General features: G+C 44.2%; 1 long non-coding RNA gene across 1 annotated transcript in view; it reads left to right on the forward strand.

Annotated features, from left to right (window-relative positions):
• Gm41496 overlaps window positions 1-1,706 on the forward strand; it is a 63,989-nt gene extending 62,283 nt beyond the window's left edge. Inside the window, exon 5 of the long non-coding RNA XR_876255.1 lies at window positions 1,010-1,706. This is a non-coding gene — a long non-coding RNA (predicted gene, 41496). The remainder of the gene's footprint in view (window positions 1-1,009) is intronic.
• Window positions 1,707-6,072: the final 4,366 nt, after the last annotated feature.

Genomic DNA, 6,072 nt, shown 5'->3' on the forward strand with positions numbered 1-6,072 from the left:
CATTATCCATCCATCTGTCCATCCACCCATCTATCTATTCATCCATCTATCCATGTATCTATATATTTATCTATTCATCTATTCATCTATCTATCTATCTATCATCATCATCTATCCATCGATCGATCTATATGTCCTTCTGAGTGTATTTAGTACTGCTTGTGTGTACATATGTTTAGGGCTGACCATTTGGGGTTTGGATAACCTATCAGGAGGCTCACACCTAGAGAAAGCCCATTCTCCTTCTCTCAGCAGCCACTGATTGCGTATAGGTCTCCATCTACTGCGACGGGGTGGGTGGGGGGAGCTTGTACAATTTTTCCCATCTACATTGGCATGTCAACCAGAGTCGTTGTTATGCAGGCTTTGTTTAGGTGGCCATGTTGTTAAGATTTTGTAGGTCTAGCTTCCCTATCACTTCTGGAAGACGCTGTCTAGCAGCAGATATCCTGGTCCTCTGGCTCTTACAGCTTTCCCTTCCACCTCTACCTTGATGTGGGGCGAATCAAGGAACTCAAACTGCAGAAAGAAGTCATCAGATCCTGGTACTCCAAGCAGCTGGGAGTACTGTAGTTACTGGGAGATGCCAGGACTATCCAGGGTGGCTGAAGGCTGAGGTGCTGAGATGCCTCATTAGCTTGGGGAAGCATTCCAGGAGTCTCAGGTGCTGGATGGGTTTCTTATTGGGAGAGAGGGAGTTGGACCTATGATTTCCTCAGTGGACATCCCTCCGGTTGACGGTGTGGGGGTCCAGGATCCCCCACCGTCAGGTAGAGGAGAGGAAGCCCCATTGACAAAGGGAGTGCAGCGTTTTGCACTGAGCTCAAGGTTTTCTGTTAGTGTCAGACTTTGGCTTTCCTAGAGGGTTGCATTCTCCACCTAGGACTGAGAATGTTGTCTTACACCTGGGACTGAACGTGCTCGCTCTCTCTCCCTCTCTCTCTCTCTCTCTCTCTCTCTTTCAATTCTATGAATGCAAGCTTTATTAGTAATGTACCTTCTTCCATAGACAGACTGCAGCCCCTACAAAGAAGTTGAAAAGTCAGAAATCCTGTGACATGCCATCTCTGCTTTGGTACCCAGAAGAGAGCTTGAGCCTCTTCAAGGCTTCCAAGGCTTCGGGGAGTCCAGCATCATTCTGAGAGCACTCCTTGGAGTTCTGCCTGGCGGTCCTTCTTGTACAGTAGTGACAGCACGTTATCTAACCCTTGTAGCCCATCAAAAACCGTCTGTGCCTCATCTCTCTTTGACGCTGCTTGGAGAACCAGGATCTGATGACTTCTTTCTGCAGTTTGAGTTCCTCAGCCAAGGCCTGCAGAGTTTCCTCCTTAGGGTAACGGTCTGTCTCCAAGTGCCTTCTTAGCTTCTGGAACTGCTCAGAGGTGAACTTAGAGATTATTTGATTCACGAAGGACAGATTCTGAATCGTCTTCATCTCAGTTTCTTCCATCATGGCGGCTGCTCACTTGAGTTCCCTCCTTCAGTTTGACCCAAGCGTGCTCTCTTATTCCCTGCGTTTTGACAAGATGTGGATCTCTGCGATAGTCTCTACCAAGAGAGAAAGAAGTTTCGTTAGTGAGGGTTGAGCAGAGCTTCTTATCAATCAATCTTGTCGATGCCCCTCCAGTTCCTGCTAAGGAAAGCACCTGACATCTTAGGGACAAATTGTGTCCACCTCTGAACTCGGGGAAGCTTCTCTGAGGACTGAAGTGGAACTTTTTTTTTTTTTTTTGAGACTCAGCTGTGTCATGTAATGTTTTTCTGGAAACTGTCTTATGAGAGGATGTTTTTGCAGAAACAGACACATGGGAGGATGTTTTGTTGAGAACACAGAACATACACATGTAGTGTTTTTTTTTTTTTTTGGAAGCTGCCTGGAAAAAGGGCTTGTGATGTTTTGCTAGAGTGGATGTGTGAGAAAACACATAATCTTTGGGAAGGGTATACATATAGCCTGATAGATAGTGGACGATGCTATGTGATATTGGTTCTCCTTGTCATACTTTGCTGGTCTTGGTTTGTCATGACTTCCTAGAGAGAAATGCACGAAAGAACTTCTGGTTGTGTTTTGGCAAGGTTTCTTTTGGGTTGAACTGTTGTGGGTAATTCATAAATGGTGTTTGAGAGTGGATTGAGCTATGTAAACTAAACTGCTGATATCCTGACAACACAGATTGAATTCACTCAAAACAAACAAACAAACAAACAAACAAACAACCTATTTTAAAACAGATCCACATCCTCCTTTGCTCTATTAAACTTTCTATTGCCTCTGGTGGGTGGTAGGCCAAAAGGGAGGTTAAAGCATTTAAATATACTTATTAAAGTAAGAATAAAAAAAAAGCTTACAGAGGACCCATCTAGCTTTATCAGAAACTTTCAGGTCTTAATAAAGATGTGTGTGTGTATGAGTGTGAGTGTGTGTGAGTGTGTGTGTGTGTGTGTGTGTGTGTGTGTGTGTGTGTGTGTGTGTTGGTGCCCATAAAGGCCAGAAGAAGGTATTGGATTTCCAGGAGCTGGAGTTACAGGCAACTGTGAGCCATCTGATATGAGTGCTGAGAACTCAGCTTGGGTCCTTTGGAAGAGCAGCAAGTGTTCCCACACACTGACCCTTCTCTCCATCCCCAGCTAGTGTTTGCTCATACATGGAAGGACCTGTACTTCATCCAGTCTGCTTGCTGCATTCTTGAGAAGAAAGTGGGTCTGGGAGAATGCCAGGAGATGAGCAAATGAATGGTTTGGTTGAAATCTCACTGGCCAGCTGCTAAGACCATCCCAGACAACTGCTTGGTATTACCTCAGCCCAACAGGGCTGCCCACATGTAGGGCATATGTCAGCTATGACAAGATCAGAGAGGTTACACAGGAAAGGAGGTGAATCCCTTCTTAGTTCTCAGGAGGCTAGATGAGGCCTTCAGAAAAGTAGTTACCTCAGCTGCCTCCCTCTGCTGCTAATCAGAATGACAGCTCTTAAGTCTATACAGCAAGCTTTTCCTTTCTTGCTTATCTGTCTGTCTATCTGTCTGTCTATCTATCTATCTATCTATCTATCTATCTATCTATCTATCTATCTATCCAGTGTGTGTTCATGGTGTATGTGTGTGAGTGTGTGTAAGAGTGTGAGCATGTGACTACATGCAATGGCAGGTGTGTGGCATGCCTAATTTAAGACGTATGCATGAGCATGAAAATATATTTTAGGATGGTTGTAGATGTAAAGTTAGGCATTTGGGTGTGAGAGCTGTCTGTCTGTCCATCTGCTTGAATATTGTTTGTGCATTTTCTGTCTGTCTGTCTTTTGAAGACAGGTTTTTCAAGGTTTTTATCTTGGCCAATTTGGGACTGATTAAAAAGAGAGGTCACTCTAAAACCAATCTGTTGCTTCCTGCTTACAGAGCTGAACAATGACAGTGCCTTTCCTCAGAGCTTTAACATACTTACATACAAAGGCAAATGGGTGACCCAGTGACCCAATGACCCAGTGACCCAGCGAAAAGGAGCCAACAGGGCCTAAACACCCCAAGTTAGCATTAAGTTTGGCTTTGGGGATTTCAATAATAGAGAAAAGGTAGAAATAGTTCATAAGGCCCAGGAAAATCAATTCCAGACAGAAGAATATATCAAGCTGATTATCTTAGACCTGGGTATGATAGATTTCCCCAAGCAGTTGACCTGCAGCCTTGGAGGGACTCCAGGCTGAGGAGGATCCTGAGGATCGATGCTTGCTACAGCTGTGAGAAGCCAAAGACCCTGGAGAAGAACTTTCCTCACTAGAGTTCTAAAGAATGGCTTGGCCACCTCCTCAGAGAGAGAAATCACTGTAAGGGGCAATGTCTCATCTTCTGAAAGAAGGATGGATTTTCAACTCTGATGTTCACCCTTGAAGACCCATACTGCCCCAGGTGGGAAAGCCCACCCCCTTAAGGAACAGCAGGTAACCATTGCAACACTGTGAGTGACCTTTGACATGACAGGTAAAAATGTGACATTTATTTCCAATACTTGTTCTCTGCCTGAGTCAGTAGCTCAGGGCCCCTTCCAACAAGTGTACATAGTGACCAGTGTTCAAAGAATGTTCAAATGTCAAGAGTTAGTCTCAGGGGTGCGGGGGGCTCTGGGGGAAGGGCAGGGCACAGCAGCTGTGGGCTCCTGCTATAGAAAACCCTGTAGCCTCATATGTCACGGACATTAAGGATCCTCACTCAAAAGTTAGGGAACGTTCCTAGCCCCTTAGCTTCCTCCTCAGTTTGACTCTGCAATACATGGCCCTGTAGGATGCTTAAGAGCTGCAATGGTGACCCTGGTAAGTTATGCCTAGTGAGGATATAAATGTCTTCTCAGGCCTACCCCACACAGCCCAAAAGAACTCAAGAATTTACTCTCTAGAATAAAACCTCCCTGGTCTGGAGAGGTGGCTCAGAGGTTAAGAGCACTTGCTGCTCTTGCAGAGGACCCAGGCTCAGTTCCCAGCAGCCACATGGTGGTTCACAACCATCTGTAACTCCTGTTCCAGGGACTCTCACACCCTCTTCTGACCTCTGTGCACAGTGCATGCATGTGGTGCACACACAGACAAAATACTCACGCACGTAAAGTAAAATAATGTCCTTTAAAAAATGAAAATAAAACTCCCTTCTGAATCTCCATAGCTTCAAGGACATCTTGATGAGACTACCTCCACATACAAATTGTTAAAAAAAATGACTTAAAAATTCTCTTCAAGTAAAAAAAAATAGAGTATCTTAGGTCAAGCCATTGCCTGGAAAATGTTTTTATACATATGGAGTAACTGAGTGGTGTAACCTGGTCTCAATGTGTGCATTGCATTTGTGTTCACTTAGAAATGGCATCTCTGTCAATTATAGGGTGTATGTTATATACATCATAAGCACATATGCATATTATTGTCACCACAAGAAGAAACGAGATACAATAAGGAATGCTTTAGGTAATATTGATTACTAGAGCTTCGGATTACTTTTAGTCAATATTTGAAGGCATAGATGAATTTAGATTTAGGGCTCACCGTTAACAAGAAAGGCTATAAATACATATCATAGTAGCCTCATTGTACATTTTGACCGAACCTGATCAGTTTCTCAGCACCTTTACTGTTTAATATGTTTAGGAACCTACAAGGCAAGTGAACTTGGGCTTATTCTTCTGCTCTGGTGTGAGTAGGGCCAATATAGTCTCCAATCAGCAGCTCAGTAATGATGTTAAACCTGTCATACACTATGTGAAATTCTATTAGATCACACCGAGGCACTCTAATCTACAATCCACTTACCTTTGTCAATGTAAACGTCTCTCACGTAAAGAGGATAAAAGACAGTTTATTCTAGAGTCAATATGGGTTGCCATCGTCAGAAACAGATTCAGGTTACCCTAAATCTGTGTTCCAGCGAGGTTGCAGTTTTATGAAAAATTTTCATACTAACAATAAAAACAGTTGTAAGTCACACGACTTCTAATCCACTGGTGGGTACATCAGGTAGGTGAGTTATAGAGAGAGGATGTGCTGGGTAGGTTTTGTCAACTTGACGCCAACTAGAGACACCTGGTTTTGAAAAGGGATGGTAAGTGGAGGAGTTGCCCCCATCAGACTGACTTGTAGGACATCTTCCTGATTAGTGGGTGATGCATGAGGGCCAAGCCCACAACGGAGGGTGCCACCTCAGGAAAGTGGTTCTGAGCTGTATAAGAAAGAAAGCCAAGCAATCTACGGAGAGCAAGCCAGTAAGCAACATTCCTCCATGGTTCCTGCCTCGCTTCCTGCCGCTAGGTTCCTGTCTTGAGCTCCTGCCCTGACTTCTCTTGGTAGAGTGTAACTTATAAGCTGAAGTAAACCCCTTATTCCCCAGGTTGCTTTGGGTCTTGGCATTTATCACAGCAACAGAAAGTCAAGCTGGGCAACACGGGAATCTCTGCTATGGACCTCAGATGCTATCTGGTCATATACTTAGTGCTGGGTTGGTGGAAGCTAGTGGTCTGGTCATGTGTTCCCATGGATTTTCCCAATAGTCACAGGATGCTAGATCATAGAAATAGAAATGGCTTTGAGAGGCTATA

This window comes from Mus musculus, chromosome 16 (assembly GCF_000001635.26).
Source record: "Mus musculus strain C57BL/6J chromosome 16, GRCm38.p6 C57BL/6J".
In the NCBI taxonomy this organism is placed as follows: domain Eukaryota; kingdom Metazoa; phylum Chordata; class Mammalia; order Rodentia; family Muridae; genus Mus; species Mus musculus.